Genomic DNA, 11,748 nt, shown 5'->3' on the forward strand with positions numbered 1-11,748 from the left:
GCATTTGCCCATAAGTGTACTTAAGCAGAAAATCACCAGAAAAGTGCTATAATCTGACAGATTTTTCACAGGCTTAAATATTCATGAATTAGAAGAATTGGCAGAATTTTCTACATTATTAGCTTTCATCGTGGCTACAGGAGCAGTTGGTGCACTGGCTGCTCTTCAAAAACTATTAATCTAGTCTGTCATCGCAGCAGCCATTTTTTAATTAGCTACTTTACTGAGCGATCTGGTGCAGGAGAGAGACTGGAACATTTACATGGTATTAAAGTTTTAAAGGTGCCCCTTTCCATTTTTAATCGAAGTTCTGAAAGGCTGCAATGGGGGAACTAGGGAGCCTTCATTTCAATGGTTAACTTCTTATTTTAGCCTGGAAAAAAAGCAAGTCTTGGAAAACTGAGCTGCTTCTACCAGGAGGAGAAATTGCAAGGGATAAATTGGTCTTTAAATCTAAGTTCACCACATTCCTGTCCGATGAAATCAAACCGAGATGTTTGCGGATGAAACACTGCATGTGTATTGCAGAGGCAGGGACAGGACATGGCACCATGTGCTGCGGTTTGGTTTTGGTCCCCAGCACACTCATGTATATCCTCCTCCTGGCCATGCAGGACTTGCTGCTGCATCCCTTTGTGGTTCCCTGTGCCTGCTGGGAGCAGGTTTGAAGCAGCTCCTTCCTAAAAAGCAAGGGCCCTGCAGTGAGCACGTGTGAGCTGCTCCTGCATCCGTGTGAGCTGCTTCCGCACCCATGCAGGATGCTCCTGCAACCGTGTGAGCTGCTTCTGCACCCATGCAGGCTCCTCCTGCATCCGTGTGAGCTGCTTCCGCATCCGTGCATGCTGCCATGGAAGCCCACCTTTGGCCCCAGCCAGGAAGCATGTGCAGGCTGCAAGCTTGGTGCTGCCTTGACTGGACAAGGAGCTGCAGCAGCGCTGTTGGCATTCAATCTCTGCGCTCCATCCTTGTGGCTTGCTGGGTGGGACAGACCCCTCCATCCCATCTCCAGCCCTGGGTGCTGCAGAGCACATGGAGAGCTGCTCTCTGCCCCGTTGCTGGTGTCAGCCCCAGGCCCCAAGCACTGCCCTGTATGTGCTAAGTCTGAGCTTTGCTCTGACTAAACTTTATCACCCGCGCACTTGGCTCAGCCTGCATTGAACCCTGCTTTGCTCTCACTGCCAGAGATGTTGCTCTCCTGGCTTGTTATTTGCATGTGAAAACACAGAAAAATTATGTCTTTATGGTGGTTTTAAATGTGCCTTTTTTGGCATCAGTGGCTGTGCCTCTGATCTCCACTGCTCGTTATTGCCAGAGCTTTAATTTGTGCCTTCCAGTGCCAGTGTCCTGCTGACTGGGGAAGGGAATTGCTGTGTGTTTAAGACTTTTCCCCCTCTATTGTCGTGTAAAGCGAGGAGTGTACAGAAATTGGCAGCTAAAATGCCAATGCTGCAGCTATAACCTTTCAAGAAGTTGCTCTTTGTAAGTCCTTCTACCACGAGGAGTCATTTTAAAGGAGGTTTTTCTTTTGCTTGTCTTGATATCATACTTACAGTTTGAAAGGACCAAGACAGGCGCTGGCAGGTTACCAAAGGGTGTATATTAATATCGAGTGCTGTGAAAGGAGTAGACAAACCATGTCCCGTTTTCACTCTCTTCCCAGCTTCAGCTGAAAAACTGCGGGGTCCCATTTAGCCTGGAAAGCACGAGGGTTTGGGCTGTCGGTTTTTATTGATGATATGGAATAGGGGAAGTCTCAAGCTCAGAGGGTTCAGGTGGGTTTTAAGGCTTTCTGAGAAACTATATCTTTTTCAAGGTATGGGTGTTCGCAAGGGTGAAGCATTTTGGTAGCAACCGTGGCCCCCTGTGAAGCTCAAACTCTGCACAGTGATCATGATTCTCAGGAATAGGGAGCAAAAGTCCCACTCTTATTTCTTAGCTTCAAGGGAGGAAGGATGGGGAAACATTCCCAGAAAGCCTCTTATTTACAGTGAGTGACTTTTCTTGGAGTTTTCTTGCTTTGTTTTAGTTTGTGGTTTTGGTTTTTTTCCACAATGAATAAGTTTTCTGCCTGTTGTTGTCCTATGGGTTGGAAAAGTAGATCCCAGCAGGATCCATGAGGGATCTCACTGGCAAAGGCTTATGAAGGGGGTTGAGAGTCAGGACGCAGCTTTTGCTGCATCTCCTGCAACTCCAGCCTCTCCTGTACAGCCCTCACTTTGGGTGCATGTCATAGAATCAGAATGGTTTGGTTTGGAAGGGACCTTAAAGCTCATCCAGCTCCAACCCCCTGCCGCGGGCAGGGACACCTTCCACTAGAGCAGGTTGCTCCAAGCCCCTGTGTCCAACCTGGCCTTGAACACTGCCAGGGATGGGGCAGCCACAGCTTCTCTGGGCACCCTGTGCCAGCGCCTCAGCACCCTCACAGGGAAGAGCTTCTGCCTCAGAGCTCATCTCAATCTCCCCTCTGGCAGGTTAAAGCCATTCCCCTTGGCCTGTCCCTCCAGGCCCTTGTCCAAAGCCCCTCTCCAGGTTTCCTGGAGCCCCTTTAGGCACTGGAGCTGCTCTAAGGTCTCCCCTTCAGGAGCCTTCTCTTCTCCAGGCTGCCCCAGCCCAGCTCTCTCAGCCTGGCTCCAGAGCAGAGCTTCTCAGCCTGCTCATCCCGCAGAGCACTGGGAACAGGAGGGAGGTGGGGAAGGGCAGTGCCAAACCCCATCACTCTCACCATGCTTCATAATTATGATTATTTTTTAACCCTGCTCCATCATTTGTAATATTCAGTCACTTGAAGGAGGCGCACACCCTTCCTGGCAATTATTTGTAATTGTTCCCTGTGAGTTCTTCAACAAAACACTCTTTACCAGTACTCAAAGCTTCCGAAAGAATCGTGGAGCTGATAGCAGGCTGCACCACACGCTAGCCCATTAATTCAATTTGCTAGATAGGATAATTTATTAGAAGAATATACTGAATATGTTCTTTAAAATGTAGGGTTGGCCCATGCTTTCTGCTGTGTAATACTCATCTCTGCTATGTGCTGTTTACGTTTGGGGATAAAAATGAGCCTGTACATTTAAATTCAAATGAACATCTGAACCAAATGACTGGGTTGGTGGCAGATTACCCCACTGAAATCCCATCATCCTGCCGTGGGCTTCTGCAGCATTTCAAGTAGCTGGGAAGGAGGAAAACACTGCTGAAGTATGTGGAAGTGATGGGGAATGGCAGGAGCATCGGCTGGGGCTGGGATTTGGAGCCTCTGTCCAGGCTGGAGGAGGGAGGGCAGCTTTACAGCCAGGATTTGATTTACACAGCACGTGGTTCTGTGCTGCGGAGCCTCTCGGTATGCAGGCCTGCAGGACACCATAGGGCCTAAAAGAAACTTGCACATCTATTAAATAAGAAAAAATAATCAGCTTTATTTTCCATGTTTGAACAATGAAGCCATATGTGTTCCTTCTCATTAAACCCAGTTTTTTTTCCAAGGAACTCCACCGCAGAAACAAGCATGGAAGCTGACATAATTAAAGGCTTCTTTTTCCCCCTGCCATAGTCCTCTGTTCTTTGAAGAGCTCGGGGATCCCTGAGGAATGCTCTGAACTCTGCAATATTTTGATAGCTGCAATAACATAATCAAAAGATGCTTTCATGAAGAGAGCACCTTGTGTGCATCGAGGCCGCCCCCTCTCCCCCCGCCGGCCGCCGCTTTAATGGAGTCCAGAGCTCCAGCACACATGGGGAGCTTTATTTTCCGCCTGTTTTTCCCCAGGGATGCTGCCTCATGCGATGCTGAAGGGCTTTTTGGAAGGAGCCGGAGCATTCTCCTGCATGGTGCAGCCCCCTGCCCGGCTGCCCTGAGCCTCGTGATGCTGTGGGGGCTGCAGCCCACCCTCACCTTGCACTCTGCTGCCCTTCAAATTACTGCACACAGCAACTCTCTTCTGCTTGAGCGTCCGCCAGGTTGGTATTCATCCTGAAATCCTCATTAAAACACTTTAATTTCTCCCTTTCGTTAGCTAACTGGCTCATCTGTTTGCATGAATCCTCCTCTCTGTGCCCAAGCCATTCAAATCCTGTTTTTCCCTGTGTTGTCTCTGCAAGCTGCAGCTCCATGTGTGTCCGCTCCACCTGAGTTTTGGCAGCAAGGGCTGTTTGGAACGAGGAAATTGGGGCATTTCTTTAATCATTAAGCTGGAATCATTAAGCTTTTATCGGGCCAAATTAGGGTTTTGGATCCCGCTGCCTCGCATCAGTCTCTAATTGTATGAACTCAGTTGCTCTCGAAGCAAAGCTGTCCCCAGGCTCTGTCCTCCCTGGAGGAGCACAGCGGGCACAGTGTCACCAGTGTCCCCTGTGCTGGGACCCTGTAGCTTGGTGGCAGTGATGCTTTTGAGCTTTATTGCTGCTGTGAGCTTGTCACACTGCAATGGGGGTCCCAGGGCTGGTCCATGGGGATCCTGCCTGGCCCAGAGCATCACAGCAGTGCTGGGGTCACCGGTGTAATGGGTGGCCCTGTAGCTACAGCCAAACAACCCCATTACCTTTCCTCCCATCACGAGGGGGTTGAGAGGTTGGGGTTGTCCCTGTAGAAGCTGAGCCCCCTCTCTCCCTTCCCTGCTCCATCTCTGCTCATCGCCATTCTTCCTTGGGTGCTTCTGTGGTGGCGCTGGCACGAGGGGAGCGGTGATGATGCATGGTGGCATCTGTGCCAGTCGTCTCCGCTCCGACTAGTTCATCACCTCTTGTCTCCCATAAAAGCAGCTATTCACAATATAATGTGAATGAATTCTCATTAAAGCCTGCTAAATTACTCCGAGACAAAGCACGGCGCCAGCGCACGGGCTGCTCTGCCAATTCTTCACGGTGTGTTTAATTCACCGCAGTCTTTGCCTTACAGATTTAGGAAGGTGCTGCTCAGCACCCCCATGGCACGGTGGGGGGGTCGGCAGCATCCTCAAGCCCACAGCATCCCAGAGCTGCATCCTGGAGCTGCACCGCAGGGCTCAGCTGGGGCCGGATCTGCCTGTTCCAGCAGATCTGTTCCAGCTGGGAGTGGGAACCCCAAAACCGCCCCTGCCTTGGGCAGAGCGCAGCCGGGGAAGTCACAGCTCTTTCTGCCTCCTCACCGTGCCCCACACTTTGCTTTTGCCCACATACTGCTGTAGGCAGGACTACAACTGGGTGAGACCCGGGCGAATCACAGGGTTGGTGAATTGCCACCCTGATGGGCACGCTGTGCATTGTGCAGCACCAACCAGTGTCACACCACCCAGTCTGAAAACAAGCCACAGAATTCTGCTGCAATAAAAGAGCAGAATCCATGTTGCTGATATAAATTCACAGAATTTACCCTTTTTTTATTCATTTAATGCATGTATTTCCCCACGCTCTGAATTTCCCGTAGCTCAGCTGACTGCGCTGACTTTCCTCCCACTCACATGTTCATATCAAGATAAGGCAAGTGAGAGGAGGACGGGTTGGTTTTGCCCTGATAACAGTTCCCCAGCACAGCTTATACAGCTTGTCGGGCAAAATATGGGGGTTTTATAGTCCGTAAGCACTTCCCCCAAACCATCTGAACCTCACTTTATCTGAAATCTGGCTTTTCGCTACAGCAGGTGCCCCAGAGCTGATGACTTGGAGACAGATCTTGAAGCTTGGTCATGAACCCATGATGACCAACAGCTTTCTGATGGTGATGGAGGTAGGGAATCTTCTTCTATGGAGCAAACCCCACGGAGGAGCTGGATGTTTGTGGCTTTCACTGATGTTTTGCTGCTTTGGTGTGCACTTGAGATGTCTCATGCAGCCGTAGCCAGGAAGGGAAACCTGTGTGATGATGTAAAGTGAGATTCTGGGGTGTGTTCAGGCTTTTTTGGGGCCATTGGGACTCTGCTGGCAGCTGCCTTGGAGGTGCTGGTTCCATTGACACCTCTGACAGCTCAAGGTTTTGCTGTGGGTCTCTCCTCCACTTCAAGCCATGACTTTGTGTGGCGGTTTTTCCCCCTGGTGAGGTTTGGGACTGGTACCCAAAGCGAGTGCACTGCCAGCAGCGCTGCATCCCCAGCCTAAATCCCTGCATCGTGAAGCTGCGTGGCCAAAGATACCCGAATTGAGTCTGCCCAGCAGAGGGGACAATGACAACCCCTTCATCCCCACCCCGACTCACCCACCCAGCCATTATGGGTTCTCGCAGATCACTTGGCACCGGGCCGCGGTGTGGTATGGCCGGGTTTGCATTGTAACCTCTCATTACAAAACCCTCAGCGTTTCTCGGGATTGTTTCGCCTGTTATCATCTTTCCCACAATGCGCTCGCATGATCCTCTCTCAGACTTAACCACATGGCAACCACATCACATAATGCAACTTCTGTTCTGAGATTATTCATATTTCCCCCCCCTCCCCATTGTTGCTTTGCCAAGTTTTTCTTCTAATTCTGAGAAGCTGAATTTAAAAGAGCAGTGTCTCCGGTGCAAGGACATGCTTAGGAGGCAGCGTGAGCAAATCAACTCGACAAGTGTGTTCACAGGAGTCAAACCGGGGGGGGAGAGCTGTGAAAAAGCAAAACAAAAGCCCCTCCAAATGTCTATTTTTATTTTATTTCGTTTTCTGGAATGTCTCATCACATGAAATAACAATGCATCCCAGCAAAGAAACTGCAGACAGGCTCCAGTGAAAGGGCAGCTGAGGGAAAGGTTGCTTTATAAGTCGGTTTTTATATGCAATCTATCACCAGTGCCAGCTCCCAGCAGAACAGGATAAACGACAAAGAAAGGGCTGTGCTAACTGGGGTGTGTGTTTGCAGTCGTGCTGCTGGAGGAGAGCTGCCTGTGTCCCCATATCCCCATGTCCCCTGCGACATGGAAGAGATGGGGTATGGGTACCACTCTGACTCTGGCTCCTGCTTCCCAGGGAGGATGCAAACAGCTCGGATCTGGTCGAAAGGGGGGAGAGAGCAAGTGGGGTCTGGGAAATGTGATTGTTGTGAAGATGGGGAGAGGTGAAGTTGTTCAGTCTGCAAAAGAGAAGATGGCAGGAGAGGGGAGCGTTTTCCGTCCCTTTGGTTGCACAGGGCGATACAGAGGAAGGGGCTGATGCAGTTCTCATGCCCTGGGACACCAGCAGCTGCTGTGGCTGAGCCCTAGCCTTGGGGCTGCAAAACCACCACTGTCCAAGCCCCATCAGTCTGATGAACACTGGGATAATGGGGAAGTGCACCGAAACCCCAGAGTTTCTGCCCAAAGCTTCCCATCTGTGGCAGCCACCAAAGCACTGCCCGCTTCCTGACATCATTTCTCATGTCAGTGCTCAGAAAGGGCAGAAAATGGTGAGGATTTCTGCCCTGCCTCTGTGTAGCTCAATATTTTACCTAAAATTAGCACTTCCTAATTAATTTCCCTGGGAGCAGCCGGCTGATGTGCTGGTGTTACACACGAGTGCCTTCAATGGGATGCCGGGATGGTAGCACCCACAGCCCCAGGGCAGAGGGGCTGAGGCACGTTTTCTGGGATGGACATTTCAATCTGAGGTTTTGCTTAGATTTAATGTTTAATAACTGTGAGCACACATGAGCTGTTGTGACACATCCTGGCCCAGGCATCCTCCATGGAACTGCTGCCATCAGAGATACTAGTAGATGCGCTGGATGTGTGCCAGCAGCGGCGATGGAGAGGGGCCATCCTTCCCGAAACACCTTCAGCCTCAAAGACCCGTTTTGTTCCTGTCGCTCTGGAACTGGCTTTGTTTTAGGACCCAGAATTTCCTTTTTGCACCTTTTTTCCTTACACCCCCCCCCCCCCCTTCGTTTTTCCTTCCTTTCTGCATCTTTTCATTCTTGAGTCATCAGCCGCACAGGCCAGTTTAGCATAAGAAATGAAATTAATTCTCAGGCTCAGGCTCCAAATGTAAATTCATTTATTAATAATTTAAATAGATTTATTTATGCAGTTTGATATTTTTCAGGTTCAGGGAAGCAATTCATTCTTCTCGCCTTGATGATCAACAGACACTGTCATTAAGCTCCTTCTTATCCCCCCATCCTCTTCTTCCATCTTAGCTTGCTAAACAGATTAGAGCCCACTGGTCCTCGTGGGCTCCCAGGGAAGATTTCCATGAGCTAATGGAAGTAAATAATTCATTTGACTTTATCTTCTATCTATCTACTTCGGACATTTCCTCCCTAGAAAAGGGATGGATTTTCCTTCCAATTATTTCCAGTCTCCACCATATGAAGAGATTCTGCCAGATGCAGAAGCCTCCAAGGAGAGCAGCAGCATCCAAAAATGCCACGTCAAGGCTGGCGGAGATCATATGGTGAACGTTGAGGTGTTAATGGCAGCCACAACATCATACTCCCATCCAGAGCACGATAAACGGCGAAACCAGCTCCATGGGATGTGGTGGAATATTTTAAGCAAGAGTCACGTGTATTTACTTAGAATTAGACATCCCCGAAACAAAACCCTCCATCTGAAAACCCACAAGCCCAAGCCCACCTCATGGCAGCTTTTGGCACCTGGTTTTCATCTGTATAATGGGTCTGCCCAGCCCTCGGGGTAGGGATACCACAAAACCCTGGGAATGTTTGAAATTTAGATCCTTTTCCTTGTGGTTTGGACCCCTCTGAGATGAATTGAACTTTCTATCAATCTGGATTTGCTTTCCTTCTGCTGTGAGATGAAGTCCCTGTGCTGAACCCTTCAGACTCGCTGAGGCTGCTCTCTACAATTTGGATCTGAAACCTCATTTGAAAGACTCACCAGTTTTTGCCCCAAACTGCATCGACGCGAGGCCTCAGCACCAGGAGAAGCTCTTGGTCTTTGCTCGCTGAAGCGCAAGGGGTGTGAGCAGTGCTGGAGGTTTCCCTTTCATCCCGGGCTTGTCAGAGGCACGGAAGATGTGAGCTCTGCTGTTCGGAGACACCAGCACAGCACCGGCTCGGCTGCGGTGCGGCTTCCCCACCATCCCCCTTCTGCTGGCTTTTGCAAAGCTTTAGCATTTCTCTTTTATCTCACTCTTGCAAGCTTCAAAGGCGCCGTGAAGCCAAGTTCTACCTTCCTGCAGATGGGGATTAACCAGCTTGTGCTTCCTGTACTCGTCCTGCAGAACTGGAATTGATTTATTTTGGTTTCAGCAGCAACTACGCAGCAGTTCCTGGGCAGATGCAAAACCAGGTTTCTCAGCGGCTCTTTAGCATCCTGGCTCGAAGGCCGACGCCACCATCTTCAGCTTTTGACTGCAAAAGTTTATGCAAATAGGAGCCCTTTTCCCTGTTTTCCTGCATGGGCTGTTCTTGCAGGCAGGAAGCGGCATGAAGCTTGCAGGAGCTGTTCTGTAGGAAAACAGAATGTGTTGGGTATCCCAACACAAGAGCTGTTGGAGCGAGTCCAGAGGAGGCCCCGGAGCTGCTGTGAGGGCTGGAGCAGCTCTGCTCTGGAGCCAGGCTGAGAGAGCTGGGCTGGGGCAGCCTGGAGAAGAGAAGGCTCCTGAAGGGGAGACCTTAGAGCAGCTCCAGTGCCTAAAGGGGCTCCAGGAAACCTGGAGAGGGGCTTTGGACAAGGGCCTGTAGGGACAGGCCAAGGGGAATGGCTTTAACCTGCCAGAGGGGAGACTGAGATGAGCTCTGAGGCAGAAGCTCTTCCCTGTGAGGGTGCTGAGGCGCTGGCACAGGGTGCCCAGAGAAGCTGTGGCTGCCCCATCCCTGGCAGTGTTCAAGGCCAGGTTGGACACAGGGGCTTGGAGCAACCTGGTCTAGTGGAAGGTGTCCCTGCCTGTGGCAGGGGGTTGGAACTGGAAGAGCTTTGAGGTCGCTTCCAACACAAACCATTCCATGCTTCTATGATCACTGACCTGGGATAGACTCTGGTGGGCACATACCCTGGGACGTAGGATGGAGCTGGTGGGGAGCTTCCCGCTTGGTGCAATCCCTGGACATCTCTACAGGACCAGTTTGTTCTTTGCATAATCTCAATTATGCTTGATGATTAATTGCCCAACTGCTGGATCCCAAACAATGGCCTGAACTGATGAAAATTCAGGGGGGCGAAATGCTTTTAACTGTGATTTTGCAGCAGATAATGCTCCTTTTACAGGATTCCATGTGGTCCTCTGGAAGGAAACCACCACGGTTATGCAGATGCTTTCCCAGGCGGGCTCTGGGCTGCATCTCTGACACCTCTGTGTTTACCTGCTGCCTTTTCCCATTGTTTGGATCCCTTCCTGGAGTGCAGAGCATCAGGGGAGCAGGTTCAGCATGGGGCAGAACCGTGGGACTGGCTGGGACTTTGTTCGGGAAGCAGCAATGTGGTGCCATGCACAGAAGGAATAGCGCAGTGCCCAGCACTGCTTTGCACTTTTTTTGCAAGGAAAACTCTTTTTTTGGCTTGTTTTTAAGGCAAAACGTTCTCACTGGAGGCTGATTTTTGCAGTATATTGGTCTGGTTTGTTCCATTTTGTGGCAAAGGATGGATACTCTTGTGCTGGTCTGAGGCAGCCCGAGCTCATGCTGCAATATTTTCATATAAGAAAATAGAAGTTAGCTGATAATGTTATATATTATGTTAATAATATATATATAATGTTATGTATCTATGATAACAAAAAGGCTGATAATGTTTTCAGTAGTGTTATAAATGGTGTGTTTGAAGGAAAAGCAAAGCTGGCTGCAGGTCACTGCAGGAGAGGGATGAGGGGAGGGCTGCTGGCTGTGGGACCCCCCGAGCACAGGATTTTAGGAAGCACCCTTCCTAATGTATGGGTTTTTCTTCCTTGCAGGTGGAGAAATCAAGGGCAGCACTGTGCAGTCCTCCTGCGAGCCTGGCTTCCCGGGAATGGGGCATTGATTTATGATCAAAGGGGAAAAAAAAAGCAAAGCAGAATAAAAAGAATACTTAAGACTTAAAAACAGGGAAATCTCGTTTCTTCCTGTGTAGGTGTTACCTGGGAATCTTTCATGTTAAACTTAAATGGAATTAAGAATGAGGGGAAGATCACCCTGGGACTGGCGTGAGCCTTGTAGCCCTCTATTAAAATTAATCCAGGCATTGATCTGTACAATTTATTAATAGTCTGGAGTGGGGAGAGGAGCCATAAACAGCCTCAGCACCAGCCGAGCATCCACTGCCGCCGGTCCTGCGCTGCTGCCACTGCGCTGCTGTGATTTGATAATTGTCCTGAGTCGTGATGGCCAAACCCCACAGAACCAATTAGCCACCATCCTCCCTGACCTGGGCTTTCGATGGCGGGGGGGGACCTAAAGACTTAAAACGAAAAACCAAGAGCAAAGACCTAAATCTTTTTGGCTGCCTGATTAATAATCCTGTCAGGCCTATCACAGGCACTAAACAGTAATGCTGGTTGCAGCTGAATTTTTTATACTTTCTATTAATCTTTAATGATAGCTTGGTCACCTAGTCTCTTTTATCTTGTCAGATAAATGTATGGTTAACAGGATAATGAGATTTCTAAGGCTCTGTTCTAGCTTACAGCCATGCAGTGCATGGGGTGACCCCTGCCCCTGCCGGGGAGCGGAGTGGAGGTGATGGTAATTGCTGGATGTGCTGTGAATGTATTGGAAGCTGATGGATGGTTTAAACTTTGATTTGAGGTCAGGAGGTCCCTCGGCTCTGGAAGGCAACTGTGGTTTTATTACTTGCAGGATCTGATGGGGATGTAATTAGATTTAGCTATTGCTTTATTAATAAGTAATTGTTCCTACTATTGCTTTGGGTTAGCAAATATATTCCGCTGA

At 49.7% G+C, this 11,748-nt stretch overlaps 1 long non-coding RNA gene across 1 annotated transcript; it reads left to right on the forward strand.

Annotated features, from left to right (window-relative positions):
* The first annotated feature begins 3,776 nt into the window (after positions 1-3,776).
* Positions 3,777-10,902, forward strand: LOC115612915. The gene is made up of 3 exons (XR_003993202.1): positions 3,777-3,957; positions 5,613-5,701; positions 10,773-10,902. It is a non-coding gene; the product is annotated as an uncharacterized LOC115612915 (long non-coding RNA).
* Positions 10,903-11,748: the final 846 nt, after the last annotated feature.

Source organism: Strigops habroptila, chromosome 9, assembly GCF_004027225.2.
Source record: "Strigops habroptila isolate Jane chromosome 9, bStrHab1.2.pri, whole genome shotgun sequence".
Lineage (NCBI taxonomy): Eukaryota > Metazoa > Chordata > Aves > Psittaciformes > Psittacidae > Strigops > Strigops habroptila.